The 26,295-nt window shown below is 41.8% G+C and overlaps 1 long non-coding RNA gene across 1 annotated transcript in view; it reads right to left on the bottom strand.

Moving 5' to 3' along the window:
• The window catches only part of LOC119627729 (uncharacterized), a 376,440-nt gene extending 350,592 nt beyond the window's left edge, over nucleotides 1-25,848 (bottom strand). The window contains exons 1-3 of the long non-coding RNA XR_012091635.1: nucleotides 24,997-25,848; nucleotides 24,678-24,749; nucleotides 22,617-22,694 (exon numbers count right to left, since the gene is read on the bottom strand). This is a non-coding gene — a long non-coding RNA (uncharacterized lncRNA). The remainder of the gene's footprint in view (nucleotides 1-22,616; nucleotides 22,695-24,677; nucleotides 24,750-24,996) is intronic.
• Nucleotides 25,849-26,295: the final 447 nt, after the last annotated feature.

The raw sequence follows: 26,295 nt of genomic DNA, 5'->3' as shown, positions 1-26,295 counted from the left end.
CTGCACATGTTCTTCTTTGTGTGGTTTTTTCAAATCATCATTTTTAAAAATTCTCCTTAGGTCAGGTCACAGGTCAGAGCATATGGACTCCTAGGAAAGAACTTCTCTTTTTATTAAAAAATAAAATAAAATAGAGATCCTGGCCGGGCACAGTGGCTCACGCCTGTAATCCCAGCACTTTGGGAGGCCGAGGCAGGTGGATCACGAGGTCAGGAGATCCAGACCATCCTGGCTAACACTGTGAAACCCCGTTTCTACTAAAAATACAAAAAAATTAGCTGGGCGTGGCGGCGGGCGCCTGTAGTCCCAGCTACTCGGGAGGCTGAGGCAGGAGAATGGCGTGAACCTGGGAGGCGGAGCTTGCAGTGAGCCAAGATCGTGCCACTGCACTCCAGCCTGGGCAACAGAGCGGAGACTCTGTCTCAAAAAAAAAAAAAAAAAATAGAGATGCTGAGAGTTGTTCTGAAATTGCTGAGACATGCTATATCAAATCTAGTCCAGTCTTCACTGACATCCTGAGAAGAATCAGTACAGGGAATTAAACACTCCATGGGGGAGCCTCCAGTTCCCCTCAGCAGCCACGAGAGTGCCCAGGAGTCCCAGTAGGTTCTTCTGGAACTCACAACTCTTATAAAGTTTAAGAAGATGCCTTCCCAGAATCACAAAAGGCTAACTATTGCATTCAGCACATGGTTTGTGACAATGATGAACTACAGGAAAAGAATTCCAGGAAGATCCATAGTTTCCTCTATTGTCATACTTACCAGAAGCACAAACACAAGACACATTTCCTTGACTTGGAGAACTTTGAATTGCGTTATATGGGGAACTTTAACCAAGAGCTAGTGAGTATAAGAGGAGGCTGACTATCCAAATAGACAATGGCCCAACTCTGCATAAACATAGATCTCTGACCCACAACTGGTAACCTGTCCAGAAAACCAATCCATTATCCACAGTAACAAACCCAGGAAGCCAGCCTGCTGTCTATAATCAGATGTGCAGAAGTCAGGTTAGCAGTAACTGGTAATCTCTAGTCATTTGTCCTGGAAGCCAAACATAACCCCTGTCACAGTCAATCCATAATGGCCAAGATTTTATTAATAACTGCCAGGCTTCCTAATTGTTGTCCTCACTTCCAGCTTAGGACCAACCAGCGAAAACTAAATATTCACCCTTAATTGATCAGATGGGATGCCCTGTTTTGACTTAGCCCATGTTCAGATTTCCCAGGCCAACAGCCTCCACCCAGGGCACACCTGAGCCCTTCCCTTCTTTCCACTACAAATCCTTGCCACTCCCCTGCCTCCCTTGGAGTCTGGCACATGATGGTGGCTGACTCCCTTCCTGTAGCAAGCTCTGAATAAATAGTCTTCCTTTGTTCTCATGTGGTTAGTCTTTACTTATTTTCACAAGATTATGACTCTTTTCTCTACTTTATCTATTTTTATCATAAAACTTCACCAACTTTAGTGCCACTAATTCAGGATTACATAGAATTTAAAAGTAGACAATAAATCAGGGCCTCTCTAATTTGTCACACTAAAGCTATAAATAAGGAAAGTAAAGCACAGAAATGTTTGATCCAATGTTCCCTCTATGATTAGGCTGCCTGCCTGGAAGTAGGATACTTTCCTACCAGGCTGGACTGAAGCTCTTTCTCTGTGAAATAGAACACAGATTCCAATGAAGTGGATGAGTGACATTTGTGTACACTATGTGTATACTATCATAGTAGATATAAAAAGACATACACACACACACACGTATATATTATACATAATATGATGAGGAAACTTGAAAATGAGTTAGAGACCCCCACATACACAAAGATTTAGGAAATTATATAAGATGACATTTCCAAAGTGCATTCCACTATTAAATGCATCTAGAAGATGGCGGGTTTGCCAAGTTCAACAAGATTTTTGTTCTAAGATGTCCCAGAGCATTTAATTTTCAAAGGGGCAGAAATTGTAAATGTGCTTCCAAACATAATCGATTCTAGAACTCATTCTGAGCAAAGCATCTTTTGACTTCGGGATACAGAAATTATATCTTGAAAAATGGTGTTGTAGGAGATTATCTAAGATGTTTAGTGACATTTTTGAACTCTTACTGAAAGGAAGTAACTAAGGCAAAAAAATAAAAAATAAAAAGTCACTTCGTTAGTAATGTCTGAGTATGTTCCAGGCATTATGCAAAGTTGTATTCTCTCACAGTATCCCCACGAGTTGGGTATGATTTTTATGCCTGGTACACCAATGAGGAAAGACAGGGACCAAGAGGTTGAGCAACTTGCCCAAGAGTTGCTTTCCCCAAAAAAAAGCTCATCAATGATCCGGCCTTCATTACATTGGCCTCAGGGGGTGCCACTTCCCCTTTATGCTGTGGTCCTAGGACAGGGGGCCCTTTCACCTCTGTGTGTATAACTAAGGCAGGACGTGAATGTGACTCCTAAAAGGCTTTACCAACGGAGAGTTATCATCAGCCAAATATACATAAAGGATCTTCAGGTTCTAAATATTTGAACTTTTAAAATGGCTAAGACTGGTTTGGTTAAATATTTGAACTTGTAAAATGACTAAGAGTGGTCTGTTATGAGCTAAATTGTGTTCCTCCAAATTTATATATTGAAACCCTAACTCCCAATATAACTGTAGTTGGAGATAGCATCCTTAGGAATTAATTAAAGTTAATTGAGGACTTAAGGGTGAGGCCCTAATTTACCTCTCCCCATCTTTTCTTTCTTTTTCTCCATTTCTTCCTCTGCCATGTGAAGACACAGCAAGAAGTCAGCTGTCTGCAAGTCAGGAAAAGAGCCTTCACCAAAACTGAGTGTGTTGGAATCTTGATCTTCAACTTCCCCCAGCCTCCAAAACTGTGAGAAAATGTATTTGTTTCTTAAGACACCTGGTTTATGTATTTTTTTATGGTATCCTAAGATAACCATAAGAAAGTCCTATCCGCCAGTACCTCAGAATGTGACTGTGTTTGATGAGGGAGCTTTTAAAGGAGTGATTAAATTAAAATGAAGTTGTTAGGGTAGGCCCTAATGCAATCTGACCGGTGTCTTTATAAGTAGAGGAGATTAGGACACACACACAAATACCAAGGGCGAGCAGGACAGAGGAACCGCTAGGTGAAGGCAGCAAGAGGGCTGCCATTTGCAAGAGGCCTCAGAGGAAAACAGTCCTGCCGGCACCTTGATCTTGTACTTCCAGCTTCTTGAACTGTGAGAAAACACATTTCTGGTGCATAAACCACCCAGTCTGTGCTATTTTGTTATGGCAGCTCTAGCAAACTAATACAGCGTCAGAATCATCCAATTCAAATCCCAGTACCTTCACTTATTGCATATGTAACTTGAGAAAAGTCTTTTGATTATTCTGAGCCTCAATCTTTTTGTCTGCAAAACTGGAATAACAGTAGCATCCAGTGATCTTTTAAATTCGCTGTGAAGTTGTTGAGACCACTTCAGATCACTGATCACAGTGCTTGGTATAATAGTAGTAGAGTGCTCAACTAGTGTGAGCTTCCATTACCATTGGCATTCACTCCCAAGTCACAGAGTCTGTCTCTGTCTCCTGCTGCTTGATAGTGACCTCATAGGTACCTAGGTGCTTCAAGTGCAGGTCAAGAAGGGAATACAAAAGTAAACCTATTGTCCATGTAAGCCACTCACCCCTTTTGTGGTTCCTGACCAAGGATCTGCCAGCCCAGATGGCTGACACTGGGAACATAAAAATGTTTCCCGCCACCGTCAGGGTATGTTTAACCTTGACCTTGTAGCCCATTGTCTTAGTCATTTTCTGCAGCTATAATAGAATACTAAAGAATGAATAATTAATAAAGGATGAAAGTTTATTTGGTTCACAATTCTGGATGCTGGGAAGTACAAGAGCATGGCACTGGCATCTGCTGAGAGTCATCCCACAGTGTAAGGGAAGTGAAGGAAGGGGACAGAGAAGGGAAGTTGGACCAATCTCACTCTTTTTATCAGGAACCTACTCCCCCAATAACCAACCACTCCCACGATAATGACAATCATCTCTTCAGAGCCCTAATGGCCTAATCACCTTTCGAAGACCCTACCTCTTAGTATTGTTACAATGACAACTAAGTTTCCAACATATGAATGTTTGTGGACGCTTTCAAACTATAGCATTCTGCCCTTGTTCCCTAAAATTCATGCCCTTCTTCTTCTCACAGGCAAAATATATTCATTTCATTCTAATAGCCACCAAAGTCTTAACTCATTCTAGTGTCAACTCAAAAGTTCAAAGCTCAGAGTCTCATCTAAATTAAATATGGGTGGAACTCAAGGCATACTTCATTCTGACACAAATTCCCTCCAGCTGTGAACCTGTGAAATGAAGCAAGATATCTACCTCCAAAATACAATGGTAGAATAGGGATAGGATAGACAGTGCCATTTCAAAAGGGAGAAACTGGCAAGAAAAGAAGGGTAGGTAGTTCCAAGTAAGTCCAAAACCCAACAGGGAAAGTAAAATTAAGTCTTAAGATTGGAGAATAATCTCCTTTGACTCCTGAATCCTGAACACACTGGAGCATGGGTTGGGACCTATGCAGTTTGCCTATGCTGCTCTTACTGGTTGGAGTCTCATTCCTGAAGCTCTCTCAGATTGGCACTTCACACTGGTAACTCTACAGGTCTGAGGTCTCAGGAATGACCCCAGTTCCACCACTCCACTACATGTTTCCCTAATGGAGACCATCTGTGGCTGCTCCAATCCCACATTTCCATTGGCAATGCCCTAGTAGTAGCTCTCTGCAGTGCCTCCACCCCTCTGACAGGTGAATACCACATGATATAAGAAGAAGTGTGAATGCTACTCCTTTGGGAGTGGCAGCCTGAGACACACCAGGGGCCACTTGAGCCCTAGCTTGGGCAGCTGAGAAGCACTGTGCTGAAATGCAGAGTGTAGAGTTCTGAGGCAGTCCTGGGCAATGAATCTGTGGAGGGCACCCCAAGGTCATCCCCCGAAACCATTCTGCCCTCCTAGAGCTCTAGGACTGTGATAGGAAGTCAGCCTCAAAAATGTTTGTAATGAATTCTGGGTCCTCCTCCCATTGTCTTCATGAGTAGCACCTGGCTTTCTTCCACCGATAGAAATCTCTTTAGCAAATGTTCACTTGGCCACATCCTTAGTATTCTCTCCTGAACACATTTTTTTTTTCACTCTTTACATGGCCAGGTTACAAATTTTCCAAATCTTTCCATTATGTTTCTCTTTTAAATATAAATTTTGCCTTTAAGTAATTTACTTACTATCATATCTCACTGTGTGGTTAAAAATAGCCATGCAGCAGCCTGAATGCTTTGCTGCTTAGATATTTCTTCCACCAGATATCCTAGTTGATCACTCTTAAGTTCCACATTCTATAAAGTCCTAGGTCACAGTCACAATTCTGCCAAGGTCTTTCCTACTTTGTAAAAAGGATGGCTTTTATCCCAGTTTCCAATACCTCATTTCCCATATGAGACCTCAACAAAATGGCCTTTACTGCCCCTATTTCTACCAACATTCTGGTCATGACCACTTAAGTAATCTCTAAGAAGACTCAAACTTTCCCTAAAGCTCTTCTCTTCTTCTGAACCCTCAACAGAATCACCCTTAACTCTCCATTCATGGCAATGCAGGCTTTTTCCAGCCGCTGCCCATTATCCAGTTTTAGATCTTTGTTATAGCAACAACCCCCTCCTGGTACCAATTTTGTCTTAGTCTGTTTTCTGTTGTTATAACACAGCACCACAGACTGGGAAATTTATAAAGAACCGAAGTTTATTTGGTTATAGTTCTGGAGACTGAGAAGCCCAAGAGCATGGCCCTGGCATCATGGCCTAATCACTTCTTAAAGACCACACCTCTTACTACTATTACAGTAGCAACTAAGTTTCCATCATGTTCAAACCACAGCACCCACATATATCAAGATGTCTTCATGCCTGCCACAATGAGAGAAGGCTTGGCACAATGTAGAGAGGTACTTGGCTTCCTGTAAGCTTAATAAAACACCAGTTTTATTTTATTAAAGTGAGTCCTCAAATAACTGCCAGTTAGTAGCATTTTTAAAAAACTTATCTGGGCCATATAATAAGTTACACTGTCATTTCTCTCTTGTATGCTCAGAGTTTAATCTGTCACTTGATAGTTGTAAAAGAGCAAATGAAGAAGGTACCTGTAGGATTTCCAGTATGTTACTAGTGTCTGTGTGACTCGCTCCAGGCTTCATGCTTTCATAGCTCTATTTCTGATTCTTTTATCTCACAAATGAAAGAAGGTAGGCCAAGAAAGATGTTCTACCTTAGTCACATCTAAAGGGTAAATCCATTGACCAGTTTTGAGGGATGTCTGACAGATGTCAAAAATCCTAAAATTGTCTAGCCATTATTGAGGGCCAGGAACTCTAGCTTGGTTAGTCCTCTCAAATGATTTTCAGAGTAGGTTAGCATCTCATTTTAAGGAGTAGAGTTTGGGTATGTCGTGAAAGTGTGTTTATGGAAGGCCAAAACACTAGTAAAATAATTTTCATCTTGTTTGTGATAGCTAATATTTCATCATTGCATACTATTTACCAGACAGGGTCTTTCATTTGTGGTATAAATATTTATCAAATACCAGTTATGTGCTAAACAACAAGACAAAGCAAATGCTCTGCTTTCATGGTACTTGCATACTGGTCAGGGAGACAAACAATAAACAAAACAAATAAGTAAATTATAAGTTATAGAATAATAAAGGTAAGAGAGAAATAAGTCATTGAATAGGAATAATACATGCTAGATACAGGGGTGTGAAGGGGTGCAATTTGAAATAGAGACCAGGGAAGACTTCCCTGAGAAGCTGATATTTGAGCAACATTTGATAGAGAAGCTAAAGATATTTACCTTATAACCACTATCTCATTTAATCCACTGGAAAACTAAATATTATGATTTTCCCCACTTTTATAATATATATATATATCTAAATATATATTTTTTATCGAAATATAAATTTAGATAATATATATAATCTAATATATATATAAATTTAGATTATATATATATAATCTAAATTTATATTTCGATAAAAAAAGATTTATGAAGAATTGGTTCATATGATTGTGGAGACTGGAAAGTCCCAAGATCTCCAGGTAGAGTCGGGTGAGTCAGAAAGCTAGAGACCCAGGAGAGCCGAAGGGGAGTTCTAGTTCAAAGGGCAGCCAGCTCAAAATTCAGGAAGAGTCAATGTTTCAGTTTAAATTTAAAGCAGAAAAATTTGTCACTTACTTGGGGAAAAACTGGATGAGGCCTACCCACACTGGGAAGACAATCTGCTTTACTCAGTCAACTGACTCAAATGTTAATCTCATCCAAAATTATCAGGACAGAAACACCCAGAATAATGTTTGACCAAATATCTGGGCATCCCATGGCCCAGTCAAGTTGATACATACGATTAACCATCACGGCTATAAACTCTCACTGCACAGTGGTACCTTAGTCTGTTTTACGTTGCCATAGCAGAATGCCACAGACTGGGTAGTTTATAATGAAAAGAAAACTATTTATTACAGTTCTGGAGGCTGGGGAGTCTACAGTTGAGGAGGCTGCATCTAGCAAGGGCCTTCTTGCTTCTTCATCCTATGGCAGAAGGCGGAAGAGCAAGAGAGCATGTGCAAGAGCAAACTCGCTTTTATAACAAACCCACCTGCAAGATAACTAGCCACTCCTATTATAACATTAATCCATTTATGCAGCAGAGTCCTCATGACCTAATCACCTCTTATTAGGTACCACCTCCCAGCACTGTGTCAATCAGGGTTAGGTTTCCAACACATGAACATATTCAAACCATAGCAAGTAGTTAAAAGCTAGGATGGCAGGGGATGGGGATAGGGATGGGATAGGGTAGGGGTGGGAATGGGGATGGGGATGGGGATTGGGATTGGGATGGCATGGCATGACCAGAGAGAGCTGGATTCAAAACTTGACTCCACATTTTTCTAACTTGTGTGATTTAAGACAAATGATTATACTCTCTGACCTTTGGTTTCCTCATCTGTAAGGTGGGAATAGTCACGCCTGCCTCCAAGGGATACTGGGAGAATTATAAAAGCTCATGTGTAAGGTGGCTAACACAGTATCGAGACCAGAGTCAACAGTATGAGTGCTGAGTGCACCCTCCCCACATGGAAGGGAACTGTGCTAGACATGTCCCCAGATGCTGGCGCATTGCACATGGCTTCTTTAGGGTTTCTCTTTGGAAATGCTTTTATTCTCAACCAGGCTAATTAGCCAGATTTCTGAGACCCTGAGCTTCATGGGGTTTTTCAGATTGCTTTTCACTCTTTGGAGGCCCAGAAACATCACAGCCCAAAAAAACGACGGATTCTTGCCAGATGGTTGGGGTGGCACAAGAAACCTGGATACTCCACTTAGGATGGAGTCATTCAAGGATTGAGAAAATTACAGGCCTCAGACTCAGTTTCAAGGTTCTGATCAAAATAAGCTGAATACTTTGCTGGAATCTCACAAATAGGCCAGCCCTGAGTCAAAGCTCCTCAGTCCTGCTTTTGATTTTGTCAAATGTCCCCAGAATAAGATATGCAATTCCCTCTTTCTTGTCTCCTTGACAGAGAGGAGAGTGGATGTATCCCTGGGCCCCTTTCTCCACCTTCATTGGGGTAGAAATGAAGTTCATTTCCTCTCATTTGTGCTACTTATTATAGAAATTTCTGCTTATGGGTTTTCCACACAGAACCAGGCAGAGGCATGGCTCAGTCACTTAGCCGTCTGACCTTGTTGGGTAAGTTGCTTTACTTTCTCAATCTTCAGTTCATTTATACAGCATTATTAATATATACCTCTCAAGGTTTCATTCATAAGTGGAATATATTGACTTCCTACCTTGTCCTAGACACAGGAATGATCTTAACAGCTGTGAGGAGGGACAGCTTCACAGGCATGCAATCTCTACAGTTGCATGGGGCCCTGGGCTCAGAAAGGCCATCTTGAAATTCTTAATAACTTTTGAAGAAAGGGCTCCACATTTTCACCTAGCACTAGGCCCTGCAAATTTTGCAGTTGGCCATGGCTCTCAGAGACAGGAATTACCCTTACACTCCTTTTACAGATGAAAACATTGTGATGCAAAAAGGTTCAGCAACTTGTCCAAGGTCACACAGCTAGTAAGTAGCACAAGAAGTTTCTTTCTGATCCATGCTTTTAAATGCTTCTGGATAGTGCCTTCCTGGTGAGAGAATTTAATTAAAAGCTATTACTCTGTGCTTTATAACTCCAAGTGGCTTCCATCCCCTGCCATTCTCACTTCCTATCACCCAAGCAATCTTTATCTTCATGCTGATGACTCTTAGCCCAGCAGCTTTTAAGAAATGATTCCCGGCCGGGCGCGGTGGCTCAAGCCTGTAATCCCAGCACTTTGGGAGGCCGAGACGGGCGGATCACGAGGTCAGGAGATCGAGACCATCCTGGCTAACATGGTGAAACCCCGTCTCTACTAAAAATACAAAAAAATAAGCCGGGCGAGGTGGCGGGCGCCTGTAGTCCCAGCTGCTCGGAAGGCTGAGGCAGGAGAATTGCGCGAACCCGGGAGGCGGAGCTTGCAGTGAGCAGAGAGCGGGCCACTGCACTCCAGCCTGGGCGACAGAGCGAGACTCCGTCTCAAAAAAAAAAAAAAAAAAAGAAATGATTCCCATGTTGCAGATGCATACAATTCTTGAATATAGTGCCTAGGAGGCCTGCCAGAGTTAAGTGAAAGTCACTGCCCTGTCAGTTAGGTTGAGGCAAGATCTCCTTTAAGGGAGCAGAGCTAGGGTATCAATGCCTGCTATCAGTCAGCAGGGAAAGTAACAAGACATCAGAAAGTAGAAGGAGCCTCCAGTTTCCGGGACAGTCTCCCATCCTGGAAGACTCATCTCTCTGTTTCTTTTTCTTTTCCTTATTATTATAAGCAATTAAATTTTTTTTTGAGACACGGTCTTGCTCTGTCATCCAAGTTGGAGTGTGGTGGGACCATCATGGCTCACTGTAGCCTCTAACTCCTAGGCTGAAGCAATCCTCCTGCCTTAGCCTCCCAAGTAGCTGGGACTACAGGCATTTGCCACCACACCTGGCTAATTGTTTTCCACTTTTTATAGAGAGGTGGTCTTGTTGCCCAAGCTGGTCTCAAACTCCTTGTCTCAAGAGATCCTCCTGCCTCAGCCTCCCAAACTACTGGGATTACAGGTATGAGCCACCATGCCCAGCCTCTCTGTTTCTTGACTACAGAATAATCAAGATGATCTCAGGCCTAGTTGCAGGGATTGGGAGTGAGCAGAAAGTTGGGGGTGTGGTGTGTGAATTGTGAGAAACCCCCTCCAGGAAGCAGCAGGACTAGAAAGCCAAGGCAAGATAAGTGACTATAAAAGGGCCCTGGGACAGTGTACCATGCATCTGGGGGTAGAGGGCAAGTCTCCTAAGACAGAGTTAGAAATAGATCAAGACTTGGCCTGTGAATCTTGGACCCAAGATAGGGACAAGGGCTGTGGTAGGAGCAAAATTCTGTGCCTCCTAGAATTGATTTCATCCTTCCTTTTATTTTTTCCCTTTGTTTTGCCTCTGTATTTGGTGTTGATAGTTGTTATTTTATACAGTAAGTGTATGTCTAAAGGAACCAGGAGAATGGGCCTATGACTTTGCTTGGGTCAGACTTTGAAAGGAGGGAGGGGAGCATGTGCCCAGGTAACTTTTTGCAGTGTGTGGTGGTGGCAGTTGAAATAGAATTCAGGGAGGACAAGAAGAAAGCAATGGTCAAGAGGAAGAGGTAAGTCCTTTAGATGACTTGGATGTCCCCTGGAGCAGTGGGGCTTTTTAATGTGCATGGTAATTACCAGGACATTTCCCTGTTAAAAGGCAGACCCTGATTCAGTAGGTCTGAGTGAGGCCTGAGACTCTGCCCTCTAGCAAGCTCCCAGATGAGGCTGACACTGCTGGTCCACAGACTGCACTTGGAGCTGCAGAGCCCTAGGAAAGGCCCAGTCCCTTAGACATGGGGCCACCATTCAGATCGGTTTTACTGCGGAGATTCAAACAGGAGAAAAAAATGCCAACAGGCTATTTTCAGGGAAGAACGCATCCCTTCAAACAGACACTAAAAGCTCTTGGGGTTATCACTACAAAGAGAATGGCTAGGAGGAAAGAGAAGTTGAATATCTTCATTGACAGGTTACATTTTTTTGTGAAGGTCAGTATGATCTGAGGAATGATCGAAAGCCTCAGCTGTCTCATATCCCTCCCACATTACCCAGGTGTCTGAAATTCCCACCATCAGGAAAAATGACTGTATTTTACTAGGACACCATTTCCTCAAGAATGTTCCACTCAGAACAGTTGTTCTAAGGTATTAATTGATACAAAAAATAAGAGTTCTGTGATGAAATTAATTAGGACAACATTGATGCAAATAAAGAGATATATGATTCTTTACTGCAAGACTCTTCAGAGCATGTCCAGTGCTAACATACCCTGGGAATAGCTAAGATAGGAACCAAACTGCCACAGTATTTCCTAACCTTGTTTGATTGCAGAACTCTCTTTGTTTCTGTTTCTCTCTAGCTCCCTTCCTTTCTTCCTTTACTAGCAATTAAATAAGTGCCAATTACATCAACAAAATGCTGAAGGTGGGAAGATTCCTTATTTGTTTCAACAGAGATTTATCTTTTTAGTATTCAATATTCATAGCCGGGTAGTGACATAAACACTCATATACTTCCAAAGTGAATTTAAATTGGTATCAGCCTTTTGAAAAGTTCTTTGGAAGTATGAAGGAAAAACAACAAAAAAATTTATAAACTTTAAGATAATATATTAACTTACGTGATTCTAGATTTAGATTTTTTAATTATCACAAATATAAAATTTTCCCAACGAAGCTTTGGAAATGTTTAAAATTATCTATGAGGGTGTCACTCAGTTTAACACACTCATTTGTCATATAAAGTCATCACAAATGTCCATGGAATTATACAGAAGTGTGCTTATGTTATTTTGCTATATCAATTGCAAAAAGTAGCTGCCATTCTTTATTCCTCCCTCTATCCATGACCTTTGCAAATGACTGGGGAGCCCCATCCCATCCAGAGGTGGTGTCTACTTCCCCACGCTGGAATCCAGTATGGCCTTGTAACTTGCATTAGCAAAGTGTGGCAGTGACAGTGTGTCAGTTCTGGACCTCAGCATCTTGTGGTTCTGTTTTCTCTCCTGGAATCTTGCTACTGCTATGTACACACCCCCAGGCTGGCCTCTTAGGTGATGAGAGACCGAGGATAGGAGTGCTGTGAACCCACCAGCAAGTAAGAGAACCCAGCCAAGGTTGCAGAACCATTAGCAAGCCCTGCTGAAACTAGAGTGACTATGGAACCTTCCAGCTAACCCCTGAACTCATTTGCAATCATAAATGGTCATTGTTTAAATAGGTGGCAATAGATAACTGATAGAGTTATGATGCAATATAAAAAGAAAAAAATCACAAGTAAAATATGTCAATTAATGTGAAATTGTTGTAATTATGACCAAAAGAAAAATGATATGCATGAAAATGAGATGAATGGTTGTTTTCTGACAGCCAGCTTATTAAAATATTGATATATTTTTATCTCTCTACATTTCTGCACTTCCAAATTTTCTTTGATGAACATGCATTACCATTACCATGTCTGCATATTATACAGTTTATTGAGCAATAGTAACTCAGGAGTCTCAGAGATAGTTGGTATCTGCCACATACTCTAGTATCTAAGACTAGTCCAAAGTATGTGTTTTAAAAAATCACAAAACTCCTTATAATCTGTAAGGTGTTATAGTTTTTACTATGGTGCCTACTTTCATAATTGTTGAGCACTCTAATAAGATGCTACACTTTCTATTCCAAAATTGGTAGAGTTTTTACATTTTATTTTTATTTAAGAATGTATTAACCCTGAAAAGCTAACAAATTGACTATCCAAGGATTTGAACAAACTTCCTTATCATTAAGTAATATATATGGCAATAATAAGCACAAGCCCTCTGTGTGTCACACAGCAACTTCTCAGGCTAAATAGAGCTGAGCTTTCATCTTGAATGGCAGCTTTGGAAAAAGGATCATGCACAGAGCAACCCTTGAACTGTTTACAGAGACAGTAATGTGAGGAGCACACCCTCCCAAGATAAAAGCTGCTTTATGGTATATAAAGAAAGTCCTTTGAAAGTATTGCTAAAATTGAAGAGAAGACTTTGTACTTCAACAACTTTCATGCAAGCATCTGAAAACATTTTACTGACATACACCTTTAATCTGCACAGCTGCCTGAGGGTAAGTAACAAGTTTTACTATCCCCATTTTATAGGTCGAAAACCCAAGGTAGAAAGGTACCAGAAAGTGATGCATGCTCGTTTATTTGGTTGCAAATAATGTAAAAAATTGGCCAATCAGGTAATAATAATTTATATTATATAAATATTATATTTATATAAGATATAATTATATATAATATATAGTATTGTATCTTATATTTAAAATGACAAAATTAAAAATAAAAATAAATTGTGTATATATAAAGGACATAGGAAAGCACGTGGCTATGAAAGAAGGAAGTTGGGCAACTCGAGGGCTCTGGGTTCTAGCAATCAAGTCTCTTCAGGGTGCTGGTGTCTGGATGAAGCTGTTCCAGCCATGTGTCACTCCATTCAAAACAAATTGTAGAGAGAGAATGCCTGAGCACCAGAGTTGGGTCACAGACCAATTCTATGAGTGTTGTACACTATGGTTGAGGAGTAACTCCCCAGGAGAAAGAAAGTCAATGTCAGGTAGACACAAAACTATGCATATTTTAGAATGAATGAAATGTAAAAGGAAGTTCTTTACGACTTTTGCTTGGCTATCACTTATTACTCAGCCCTTTTCAGAACCAACCAGGAGTTTCTAGAACCAGGAAAGAAGGGAGCAGTGTCTTTGAGCCTAGCCCATGGTCTGGCACAGAGTTAGTTCAATAAAAGAACACTGAATAACTAAATGAATGCATGAACCACTTGGCATCTGTGCAGTCCTGAACGCAATAATGATAAATAGCATTTGTCTCCCATTTTTCTCCCATGGGTTTGCATACACTGCAACACCCTGGGCCATTTCCAAGTTTCTTTTCAACAGGTGTTAAGTGCCTACCTACGCAATCCTCCATGTCCTAGAGTTGTTCCTTCTCAGGGATGTGTTCAGAACTAGTTCTAGTGTGACCCATCCAGAATTCATTATATCTTCTTCATTATTTTATTTTTTTAATTGAGACAGAGTCTCACTGTGTTACCCCAGGCTGGAGTGCAGTGGCATAATCTTGGCTTACTGTAACCTCCACCACTCGGGTTCAAGAGATTCCTGTGTCTCAGTACCCCAAGTAGCTGGGACTACAGGCACGCACCACCACGCCTGGCTAATTTTTGTATTTTTAGTGGAGACAGGGTTTCACCATGTTGGCCACGCTGGTCTCGAACTCCTGACCTCAACCTGCCTCAGCCTCCCAAAGTGCTGGAACTACAGGCATGAGCCACTGTGCCCAGCCAGAATTCATTACTCTTCAAACCTGAGGCCTCTTGTGCCTCAGTGTTCTTACTAGTCAAAAGGGAATAGGCAATAATAATTCTATCTTGTAGGGTTGTTACAAGGATTAATGGATATAATATTAATAAAGCACTTAGAGTAATCCTGGCACATAGGAAGATACTATTTGTTAGCTGCTATCATCATCATCTTTATATTATCATTAATCTTGTTAAGGAGCACTGTATATTTAACATCAAGAATTTCCCATTCTTGGTTGCCAATTACCCTCAGCACAATCAGAGTTGGTTGTGCTGAGTTGTGCAGAGTTAGTTTTTCTTATGTAATGAATAATGAAATGAAGCTCAAGGAATTTAAGTTATCAGCTCAAGGTCTGTCACCTACTAGATGTCATCTTCCACTGCTTATCTCTAAGGACTATCTTCTTTTTCTTACAATGTGTTACTTCCCAAAATAAAAGGTAAACAGTATAGCCAAAAACAGTGAACTTGTAATGGTGGAATTCCAGGCATGTAGAAGGAAATGTCTTTCCTGGTGACCCACAATCCATCTTGAACAGGAAATCTTGCTGACTATGAGCTCCATTCATGATATACCCAAGCATTTTCCCCACTAAACTTCGAGTTCCTTCAGAGTACAGAGGTGCTCTCCCAGCACCAGGCATGGTTCCTGGCATTTGATAAGTATAATGCATGTTCTATGCAGCCAAGATACTCTACAGGAGAAAAACATTAAAAATTTTTCAAAATATGTCTATGGTTTGCATCCTATGGAGAGTTACCGTTCCTTCTCCCTTTTTGAGATCTCTTTTTCCTCCTTAAGGAAGGAGATCCCTTTTCCTCCTTAAGGAAAGAAGAAATATTTATTTGGCTTTTTAAATGTTAATTCCTTACTCAACCCTCTCCCTAATCTGGTCTTATCTCTGAACCCAGCCTGTCACTCATATGGTCACTTGTCCCATGAACAGTATAAACTCAACATGCCCCAAACCACATTTATCATCTCTGCCAATTTCTACTCCTCCCAAATTTGTTCCTACTCCTGTAATTTATCTCTCTTGGATGCATCATCCACCAAGTCAGAAACCTCAGGGTCATCTCTCTTCTTCCCATCATACTTCCTCACCCATCCATACTTCAAGGCTGCCAATTCTGTCTCTGTACGGCTTCTTATATTATTTCTCTAATCTCTCTTCCCACCACTTTTAGGCTACCATCACCTCTAGCATGGACTGCTGCTATAGTCCTTTTGTCTTCTGTCTTTTCAATTTATTTTTTACTGAGGCAAAGTACTATTTTTGAGCAGAGATGAACTAGCCATTCACCAAAATGGTTTTTCTTTCCTCCAGAGCAACATCTTGGCTAGGCAGGAGACCAAAACATGCCACCTCAAAATATGCCTCTTTGGCATAGTATTATCTTGAGCCAATTATTTTGGGACCCTGCAGACACAAAAGAATCTCTGTAAACAGAGTAGAAGTTACCCTTTTGAAAAGAAAATTTGCATCTATAAAAAAAAAACTCCATATGCAAGAATCTTAGTCTGTTTTATGCTTCTATAACAACATACCACAGATTAGGTAATTTAAAATGGACAGGAATTTATTTGGCTCACGGTTCTGAAGTCTAGGAAGTCTTGTTATTGCATCATTGCATGGCAGAGGGCATCATGATCACAGGCAAGGGAACAAGAGAGGGGGCTAAACTCATCCTCACGGCCTAAAAACATCTTAAAGGTGCTACCTCTCAACAGTGTTGCATTGGGAATTAAGTTTTCAACCCATATACTTTGGGAGACACATTCAAATCATAGAAAGGTGTCTCCTTCTTTGTACCAGGAAGAAAAGGATGATTACATCTCTAAAGACTCTTATCAATGGAGAAGGTACTGACTTAATCTGCATAATAAACCTTACCCTTGTTTACTGGGATTTTCCTGGGTATTTCTCCATAACCAGCCTTCCCTACAACCCTTTTTCATTTCAACAGACATGGTATTTAAACCTGAATTCAAAGCCACTTCTGTGAGATTTATTTACTTATCCTTGCATATCTCCGATGTATACTTGAAGTATATACATGTTAATAAACTCCTGGTTTTCTCTTGTTAATCTATTTTTTTGTTACAGAGGTCTGTCCCAACTAAGAACTATGAAGGGTAGATGTTTCTTCCTATACAGCTACATTTCCCAGGCTCCCTTGCTGTTAGCAGCGGCAGTGTGACTGTGTTGACTGAGCTCTGGACAGTGGAATGTAGATGCAAGTGATGTATTCATTCCCTGTCCTAATCCTTAAACCCTTTCTGCACAAGCCTTCTCAGTTTCCTTGCCTCATCTGCTGGCTTGAGGTCAACGGCCAGAGTTTAGAAATCATGTCTAGAAAATGGCAGAGCCTACGTCCACCTGTGACTCTGAATACCTTCCTTGAACAGACCCCTTGCTCTTACCAATTGAAATACATGTCACTGAAAAATAATCTTGCATGGCATTTAATCACTGAGGTTTCAGAATTTCTCTGTTGGAACACCTACCTTTGCCTTAATTAATATATCTTTTTAAAGAAGAAATTTGACCTGCTTAAAACCTTCTAATCTCTGCCTATCATCTTTGAGATCAAGTCCAGAGTTATCTGGCTCTGGCCCTATCAAACTAATCATTTATCTCACTATTAAAGTCACACATTTCACTTTCCAGTAGTATCCAATTACATGTCAGTTCCCCCACTCCCCAGGATAGCTCATATACCTTTCTATCTATCTCTGACTAACTTTCTGGTGTTTGAAATACCCTTACTGTTTTTTGTTTTGTTTGTTTTTTATCATAAACTTAGTTTATATTAACCTTCAAAGATTAGTCCAAGTGCCATCTACTCCAGGAATCCCTCTCTTCCTCTCTCAATCCAGGCTAAGTTCTCCTCCTGAGTGCTTCCCTCTGCCTCAATGTATCAAAAATTATACTGCAGTCCTGATAATGTAGCCGTCTGGTCTACGTGACAGGCTACAAAGGAGCAGCACCAAGAGGGGTCTACGACTTGTCCATCATGATATCCCGGCTCCTACCCTAGAGCCAGTGTAGCCTATACAGTCACCCCTCAGTAACTGATTAGTTCCAGGATCCCCAGTGGAGATCAAAATTCACAGATGCTGAAGTTCCCTATACAAAGTGGCATCGTATTTGCACATAACTTATGCATTCTCCTATATACTTTAGTCACTAGTTTGCTTATATTAATACAATGTAAATTCTATGTAAATAATTATATTGCATTGTTTAGGAAATGTCAAGGAAAAAAAAAGTTTGTACAGACACAACCATCCTTTATTTTTTCAAATATTTTTGATCCACGGTTGGTTGAATCCACAAATGCGGAACCCACAGATACAGAGGGCCAAAGGCATATGCTTACCGGATTGAAACCTTTCTCATTCCAGCTGACTTATTTCCTAGGCTAGTGATCTGCTTTCTTTGTTCACAAGGCTTCTTTGCTATGCAAAAGCACTCCAAGAAAGCTTTAGTCCTTTTTTTTTTTTCTTTTTGGAATCTGTCTCTTTCATTTGGGTCATGTAAGTATGCTAGAGTTTACCAACTCAGGAAAATGGTAAACAGAGAGTGGTATAGTAAGGACACAACAGCCTCAGCATTCATTTTCCATCCCTAGTGCTACTGCTATATGTAAGTCCTTGCTCAGTTGTCATAGACCACCAAAAAATGAGTGGTTATGCTAGTAGTTCCCCTTCCTCTGTACCAGCTCAGCCACGGGGTTCCTGAGGCCACTACACTCAGTACTCAGCCCTCCCAGGCCCCCATGAAGGCACCCCCTTCTAGGAACCCATCTTCCAGCTGGAGCAACTCACTGAACACTCCCACAACCATGCCCTTGACCCAGTCCCTGAAGATCCAACCAACTCACTGATTATGCCTCCACTGTCTTCAAATCTTGAAGAAGTCCCTCTCTACTTTAGACTATACCTCAATGGGTCTGTACCTTCAAGCAAGAAAGAAAAATGTTGTGGGATTAGAACTGAGTTTGGGAGAGGCTTGCCTATTTTTTTTTTTTTTCCCCCATCTTTGAAACTCAAAAAGGCTAATACTTTCATGAAGAGTAAAGAAAACTCAGATCTCCGTAACATAGACTTGTTAACTTTGCTAGGAGAGGAAGGAACGCCTTTCCTTCATTTCCAGTAACTCTGTGGCATCAAATGAGACGCAGATAAGTTTCTCAACCACCCTGCTACAGTGCCCACCATTTTAAATGCCTACTATGCTGCTAGAGCTAACAAGGCCCTGTCCATTGAGGAGCTCATGGCATGGTTGGGAAGCTAGATGACTAAATGCAAAACCAAAGTACAGTGCATTAGGGCTGGGCTAGAAGGAGTTCAAAGTATGTAGCAAATGCACAGAGCAGGCACCTAGCCCCACTTGGCAAATCAGAAGAGGCAACAGCGGAGCTGAGCCTTGGAGAACCAGGAGCAGTTGTTCAGGTAAAGCAGGGAGGCATAGTAGAAGAGGTGTGTTTCTTGTTTCCTTTCCATTTAAGCTATAAAAATATTCTTCCCCTTGTTAAATAGAGATGAAAGGGAAGCATTAAAGACCTTTAGCGTGAGCATGACATGATAATGGGGTAAGCTGGAGGGAAGCCAAACTGGAGGCAGGGGAACTAGTTCCAAAGCTCATTCTCTGCTTTCCTCCAGGATGAGCTGTCTGCTAATTATCTCCTGCCCATGAAGCCACAGGCCCAGAGGCCCATAATGACACAGCACTGAGGGGTCCCTGCTTTTGCTAGAATTATTCCTGATAAGCTTCACTTCACAGAAGACTTGGCTTCCCCAGTCTCTGATTCTTTTGTAAATCCCCAGAATTCACCTAAGGTCTCTGCCCTGCAGCTTTTGTAAGCTGACCTCAAACCCAAAAATGCCCCCCTTGACTGACAGTCCTCTCAGAGTGGAACCAAAAAGAAATATATTATTCTAAAGGGAAAAACCCACAGAGGCATGGAGTTCCCCTTGGCTAAAGGAAAAAGCATGTTCACAATGGTGTGGCTTAAAGAATGATAGTACTCCTTGACCTTCAAGGGTTGGGCTCGAGTTCATGGTTCTTTTAAGGCTGTCAGAAGCCACAGTGAGTCATAACCCTGTTTGTCCTGGGAGGAGGAAGGGTGATGGGATGTGAGTCACAATGGAGAGAAGGACTCACTAGTATGGGACTTGAGAAAGGCCCCTAATAGTGATGTCTTCCAGTGTTTTCTGAGTTCTCATGTTTCTTTTCAGACTTTGAGCTGGAAAAGGGGCTAAAAAGGGGACTATATGGTGGTCTCTTACTAATTAGAGTGGATAAGTAGAGAATCAGGGAAACACTAATAAAAAAGGCCAGAGACAAGACTGGCCCTGGGGAATTCGAATTCCAGGTTATTTAAAAAATAATAAATCAAAGGTTGTCTTTTGTCTTTCCTGCAAAAAATGTGCCTTGGTAGCACCATGAGTATATGAGTGATCTTGGGACCAAATCTGTCTGCATGGGATCCCTGTTCTGCCTCTCCTTAGATGTGTGATCATAGGCAAGTCGTTGAATCTCTGTGGACATTAAGCAACATATTCTTGAACAATTACTATGTTCCAGGCACTCGACTTGGTATCTTATTTGCATCATCTAATTCCATGCCTACGTTATAATAATACATTCATTTCAGAGTTGTTGGGAGGATTAAAGGAGAGAGTCCAGTGAAAGAGTCTAACTGCCTGGCACAATATAGGGATTAAATAGGTACCATTTTCCTTTAACCTCCTCCTTTTTAAGGAAGTGTACATACCTTGGGCTTTAGGTTTTCTATGAGCATGTTTACTTGAGTTTAGTTGAATTTATACATGCCTCCCTTGCAAAAGGGAAAAAAAATGCCTTTGATTTTGGCCATTCTTGCACTGTACAGCTTTACATGCGTTTTTTCACCAACATTAACTTCACACACATCACTTTAATTATAATTTTGTTACCTGTGATAGCTTAGAACTACTAGCACAGAACATACTACTGAAAAGCCAATCTGTTTAAGCAACAAAAAGAACTGGGAATAACCCTGTTTTTAATGTACCTAGTCCCATGAGTTCTTGAAGTTAGAAAGAAACAGCTCCCCTGGCTTTGGTGCCCTGACCTTTGGGTTGTACAAATCAAGTCGGCTTGGCACAGGAAGCAGCACTCAAATCCAGATTCTAACAAACCAGAAGTGAGGCGGAGAGAGATAGAATAAGCCTCTCCTTCGGGCACCAGAGTTCTTATTTGAAGTAGGGATTCCTCGGGTAAATCTTGTATGTTACAGAAGATAAAATTATATAATAATTTAAAACTATGGCTCCCTAAGCTATGAGGATGCAAAGGCACAAGAATAACATAATGAATTCTGGGGACTTGCGGGGAAGGGTAGGAGGAGGTTGAGGAATAAGAGACTACACACGGGGTGCAGTGTACACTGCTCGGGTGATGGGTGCACCAAAATCTCAGAAATCACACCTAAATAACTTATCCATGTAACCGAACACCTCCTGTTCCCCACAAACTATTGATTTAAAAAGCCAAAATATGAACAAACCCTAATGTAAACTATGGACTTTAGCTGATTATGATACACCAATGTAGCTGCATCAATTGTAGCAAATGTATCACTCTGGTGAGGGATGCTAATAATTGAGGAAGCTGTGGTTTTGTGGGGGTAGGAGAGATATGGGAAATATCTGTACCTTCCTCTCAAATTTGCTGTGAAACTAAAATGCCTCTAACAAAATAAAGTATATTTTAAAAAAAGATATGGCTTGGTAGCATCACATAAAATTTAGTATTCAATCCAAGACTAGAGCCTTCTTTGGCTCCTTCAGATCAATAGCTTATCCCATATAGGAATTATCAAGCCTTCATACAAGGAAAAAAGAAAAAAAAATATATGTATATATAAAAAACACATATTTATATAAACAACTTTATATATATACACAAACACATCTCCCTAAAAGCTGGAATTGTGGAATTGCTTTTGTTGAATTATCCCATGGATTAATAGTATGTAGAAATTGCTCTGAAAATTACTAATAAATGAAGGAAGGAAGGAGAGAGAAGACTGAATTTCAACTACACAGGAGATTTGCTAACTCCTGTCTGTTCAAGAGCTAAGAGAGATATAAGAACATTGGCTTGGCAATCAGAATTTTCTTGGGTAAAATCCAGGCTCTGCCACTAACCGTCCCTGAATAAGGCATGTCACCTCTCTAAGCCTCCATATCCTCATCTGTAAAACTGGGATATTAATACCTCTGTAGTGTGTAGGATTATATCATCCCTCAATCAATCGATAGATAATAGATTATTCATACAAGAGTATCCAACACAATGTCTGGTACACAACCTGCACACTCAATGTTTTTTTACCCAAAGTTCCTAAAATGGGAAAAACTTCATCCTTTTTATTTCCTCTACATCTCCCTCTCATTTTTCCCTATTATAGAAGACTTGTTGTATATGTGCAACTAAATAAGAAAAAAAATTTTTTTGAGAAAATGTTAAGACCTTTTGGTAAAGAAATGTAAGACTTCCTTGCCAAAGAAGGAATTGTTTCTCCTTCTTTTCCTGGCACCTCCTCCTCTTCTACCTCCTCCCCCTTCTTCGTGCATTCATTAGAGTAGTTATATCTGTTCACAGACCCCCTAAGGTAAACTGGAATAATGGGCAGCTTATGGAAGCAGGTTAATACAAAGGGTTAGGGATCTGGGTTCTGGAATCAGATAGCCTAGGCTTGACTCTTGTTCTGCAAGCAATTAGTTTTGTGATTCCTGATAAATTAATTAACTTCTCTGTGTCTCAGTTGCTTCATGTGTAAAATAAAGACATTAATATTTATCTCCTAAAGTTGTTAACTGTTGACATAAGTAAAGCACTTAGAATAGCAGCTGGCTCATAGTTAACTCTCACTGAATCTTGTATCTTTATTGCTGATCTAAATTTACAGATAAATATGTAGGCTCAGAGAGGCTATGACTTACCCAAGGTCACACAGCAGGAAGTAAGAGCAGATCTTACATCATCTGCCTCAGCTCTAACTCTCTCTCTTCTCCACCACACTGCAAGGGAAAGGAGAAGGTTTATTGTGAGGCCTGTAAGCAGAGACAACCTTGAGAACCAATATGAGTTATGTGCAGCTTTAACATTAGATTGCTTGTAAGTTTCTGGAGCAAGGAGCTCATCTTCATCCACTTGATATTCCTAGTACCCACACAGCATCTGGAACAGAGTAAACACCAAGGGAATACCGGAGGAATGAATGAATAAAAAACATCAATGAGAAAATAGGGGGTGGGAATCATAATACTACTGGGAATTTTAGACTCTGACGGGTGAACCAGGCCCTGCCTATTAGTGGAGGTGTATGGAGGTGGGGAGGAGATGAAGGGGCATTTAGATTTCTAAGGGAAAGAAGGAACCGACAGACCCACCCTTATAAAATGCAGATCAGGTATTTCAAATACCTAATGCAAATGATGAGTTAATGGGTGAAGCACACCAACACGGCACACGTATACACATGTAACAAAACCCGCACGTTGCGCACATGTACCCTAGAACTTAAAGTATAATAATAAAAAAAAGAAAATGTGGTACATATACACCATGGAATACTATGCATCCATAAAAAGGAATGAGATCCTGTCCTTTACAGGGACATGGATGAAGCTGGAAGCCATTATCCTCAACAAACTAATGCAGAAACAGAAAACCAAACACCACATGTTCTCACCTATAAGTGGGAGCTGAACAATGAGAACACATGGACACAGAGGGGAGCAACACACACTGGGGCCTCTGGGTGGGGGGCGGTATGGGGGCAGGGAGAGCATCAGAATAGGTAATGCATGTGGGGCTTAATACCTAGGTGATGGGTTGATATGTGCAGCAAGTCACCATAGCACATGTTTACCTATGTAACAAATCTGCATGTCCTGCACATGTGTCCTGGAACTTAAAATAAAAACAAAGAAAAGAAAACGAAAATGCAGCTCAGGTATAATCTATTGGAAGGGAGCGGGGCACATTGTCTTTGATTTTGGAGATCAAAGGGTGTGTCCTGAAAGTAGGGCAGTATATTACTGAACTTACTGCTTCCTACAAGACCTCACCCCTGACTGATTCCCTTCTCCAAACCCCACTTCTGCCCAAGCCTGGAAGGAAATGGCTTGGTAGAAATGAGCAGAAATAAAATGGTTGGTGAGGAGGAGCAATTGCCAGAGTTGCCCTAGTGAGGAGAGGTCTTTTTATGGAAATAGCTAAGTTCTCTTCTCAGGCGAAGCTGTAGTAACGATCATATTTGTGACTCACAAGGCATATTCCTGTCTGTGATCTCACTGGAGCCCCTCAAGACTGCTACAAGGTAGGAAAGGTGGATTCTATTAGCCCCATCTCACAGGTGTGAACACTGAGGACCACAGAGCAAGACAAACTGCCCCAGGTTACTGAGGGAGTTGGGGTCAGGTGCAGGCCCTGACACAAGAATTAAATTCATACCCTGGCATCCCCATCCAACTCATTCAGGTTCTAGATTGCACACATGGCAAATTCCATGCCCAGGAGGCCTAGATGGTTCACAGGATGCCTCCTCCAGGCTCATACCACCACCCACACAATCCAGGTTTGAGGGTCAGAAATGGACGCTGGGTCTCTGTCTCCCAGGGCTGACAGGAGTATTGTTTGAGTCACCAGTGTGATAGTCCTTTGTAAACTTTTGTCAGTCTGGGTATTACAAGTGGCCAGGATAGATTCTGACAGCTGCCTGCATTCAATCCACAGTCGGCCCCATACTGACTGTATGGCCTTGGGCAAGTTACTTAATCTCTCAGGGCGTCAGTTTCCTCATCTTTATCATGGAGATAATCACAGCAGGTTTTGACTGTATTTAAAGATTTCTCTAAGCAGTTCAAACTTTCCATGATAGATTGGGATGCCCCATCAGGTGATGAATCCTCATCACTAGAAGCTTCCCAGGTAGCTGGTGAAGGCAAGCATCTGGATTTAGGGAGAACACTGTAAGGCTCAGAGAGGCTATGACTTACCCAGTCATGCAGCAAGAAGTAAGAGCAGATCTTACATCGTCGGCCTCAGCTCTAACTCTCTTCTCCACCACACTGCAAAGGAAGGGAGACAGGCTCACTAGTTCCCAAACTCCCAACTACCTTAGAATCACCCAAGGGATATTTAGAAAATGCCGTTCCATTGGCCCCACTCCTAGGTATTCTGATTGAAAACATTTCAGATGTGAGCTCAGAAACCTGGGTTATTGTTAGGAGTACCCAGGTGTATTGGTTTGCTAGTGCTGTCGTAACAAAGTATCACAAACAAGGTGGTTTAAACAACAGAAATATGTTGTCTTACAGTTCTGGAAGTTAGAAGGGGGAGACCAAAGTGCAGATAGGGTTGGTTCCTTCTGAAGGCCATGAGGGAAAATCTGTTCCACACCTCACTCCTAGCACCTGGTGGTTCCCATCAGACTTTGGCTTTCCTTGTCTTGAAGATGCATTACCCTGATCTCTGCCTTCATCTTCACATTAAATCCTCCCTGTGTTCACATCTGTCTCAGTGCTTCAATTTCCCCTTTTTATATGAACACAGTCACGTTGGATTTGGGTCCATCCATTCTAATGGCCTCATCTTAACTTGATCATTTGTGAAGACCCTATTTCCAAATAACATCACATTCACAGGTTCTGCGGATTAGGACTTCAACATCATTTTGAAGAACACAATTCAACTCATAACTTCTGCCAGGGTTAAGAATCAGTGCTGCAGACCAGAGCTTTTTCAAATAGAGTCTATCCAGGAACCTCCAGGAGATCCTAGAAAACAGCAGGTTCTGACTCGGTGGCTCTGCGGGCCCTGAGTCTGCTTTTCGAACTGGAGAAACTGTTGGCGCAGGTCCAGGGACCACAACGAGATCCTTTTCGAGACAAGATTCCTACAAAACCCAGAAATGATTGCCAAGCAAATAGAAGCTCTTTGCTCCATTTCTCTAGTGAAAAGTACCGCCTTTATTATCTTAAATCTCCACCTGCAAGTAGAACTCTGATTCTTCACGCCTGTCCCAGAGGGAGGAGCCCAGGAGAGGCACCCATCCTAAGGTGGAAAGAAAGGATTGGGCTCTCAAGCTTTGAAAGAAGTTTCCCTCATCCGTATCCTCCCTACCCCGGCTTTGACCTGTTTAATCTTGTCTATCCAGTCATTTTCTTATTCTTGTTTTGTACTATCCTCCCCCTGCCCCACCCTACGCCCACCCCCAACGTCACCATCTGTCAGTCCAGCCCAGCCTGAGCCCGGGTAGCTGCAGCTGGCTCCCAGGAAGTGACCGCCGCCAGGTCACCTGCACCCGCCAAGTCACAGGCCATGAACCTCGCAGCCCAGCAAGGCCAGCCCGAGTCGCGAAGTAGCCCAGCCTAGCCCCTGGAGCCAATCCCCAGCAGTCGGCGGCGAAGGTGCGCCCCGCCCCCGCACGCGCCGCCCCAGGCCGGGGTAATCGCGTCCACAATGGAGTGCGCAAAGCCGGGCACAAAGACGACAGCTGCGCGGCAGGGCCTGCGAGGCCGCAGCAGAGGGGCAGCCGCCCGCGCCTTGCAGCCTCCTTAATTTATTTATAGATGCGCTCGCTTTTTATGTGGCCTAGTTAAGGACGCCTTTCCA

This window comes from Chlorocebus sabaeus, chromosome 27 (genome assembly GCF_047675955.1).
Source record: "Chlorocebus sabaeus isolate Y175 chromosome 27, mChlSab1.0.hap1, whole genome shotgun sequence".
In the NCBI taxonomy this organism is placed as follows: domain Eukaryota; kingdom Metazoa; phylum Chordata; class Mammalia; order Primates; family Cercopithecidae; genus Chlorocebus; species Chlorocebus sabaeus.
Note: the sequence above shows the minus strand (reverse complement) of the source record. Positions and strands in the feature narration are given on the sequence as shown.